At 34.8% G+C, this 1,427-nt stretch overlaps 1 protein-coding gene across 1 annotated transcript in view; it reads right to left on the bottom strand.

The window, feature by feature from the left end:
• Nucleotides 1-1,427, bottom strand: part of LOC106870054 (zinc finger protein 235) — a 17,631-nt gene extending 16,204 nt beyond the window's left edge. The window contains exon 1 of the mRNA XM_052972955.1: nucleotides 980-1,427. The gene's annotated coding sequence lies outside the window, so the exon portion shown is untranslated. The remainder of the gene's footprint in view (nucleotides 1-979) is intronic.

The following is a 1,427-nucleotide window of genomic DNA, read 5'->3' on the forward strand; positions in this document are numbered from 1 at the left end:
GTGTGTACATGTATATATATTCATATATATATGCATGTATTTTCTATACATATATACATGTGTGTGTTTGTATATCTCTCTCTATATATAATACACATATATACACGTACACATAATTCTGTATAAATATATATATATACACATACGTAAAAAATTTAAACACACACACACATACAATATATGTGTGTGTGCGTGTGTGTGTATGTGTGTGTGAATATACGGGTGTATACTCATGCAAAAAGCGATATAACTACTAGTGCCAAGAACTATTCAGCTATATATAGAAGGAGATTGACTATATCGTCCGAATGTATATAAATATTAAATGTATATATACAAATATATATATATATATATATACATCGTACGAATTTATACAATTTTATGAGTAGACGAGTAAATTTACGGTCACAACATGCACATATCGATGCATATATACAAATATCAATGTATGTATATAGATATATTAATGTACATGAAGTGGACACAACTATATATATATATATATATATATACATATATGTGTGTGTGTGCGTGTATTATACATACATATAATTGTATACACACACATATAATATAGTGATACGTATATATGTATAGTTTTGTGTGTATATATATATTGATATTTTTCTCTTTCCCTCTCCCGCCCTTTCCCTTTTTCCTTCCTTTTTCTTTCTTTCTATTTCCCCTCTCTCTCTCTCTCACCCATTATATATATATAATATATATGTATAAATATATCTATATATCTTTCTCTCTCACCCTGTATCGCTGTCCCACACACAAACAAACGCATTCACACATACGTACAAACACACACACACACACACACAGTCCTCTCTATAGCTCCCATCCCCACCGACACTCTCATTCTCTATCCCTCTCTACCTCACAATCTCTATCTTTTTCTCCCTCCCTCTCTCTCTCTCTTTCCCTTTGCTCTGTGTGAGAAAGTGATTACATACAAACATATACATACCTTTAAGAAGAAGAAAAGAAGAAGGAGAGTAACAACAGTTTCACCATTCTGACGATGATGACGACGACGACGATAATGATGATGATGATAGTAACAGGAGCAATAACAACCAAAAAACCACCCAGGTATACGTGGTGCCAGTGAGTAAAAGAGCCTGCACGGAGGAGGCGAGGTAATAGGACATTTTTTTGGTCGTCACCAAGTGTCTAGCACCGTTTCTCCATGTCGCCAACATATTCAGCAGAGGGAGGCAGCTAACTGACATAGAGCCAACCTACACTCACACCAGCAGCTCTACACGTCCGGATACTCCTGCTCGCACCACATTCGGGCTTCAAAGGCAGAGAGAACATGAGCAGAAAAATAAATAAATACATGCATGCATAAACACACACACATATATATGTATATATATATATATAACCGAGCTCTCTCAATACATATGTAG

The sequence above is a fragment of the Octopus bimaculoides genome, chromosome 14, assembly GCF_001194135.2.
Source record: "Octopus bimaculoides isolate UCB-OBI-ISO-001 chromosome 14, ASM119413v2, whole genome shotgun sequence".
NCBI classification, from domain to species: Eukaryota; Metazoa; Mollusca; class Cephalopoda; order Octopoda; family Octopodidae; genus Octopus; species Octopus bimaculoides.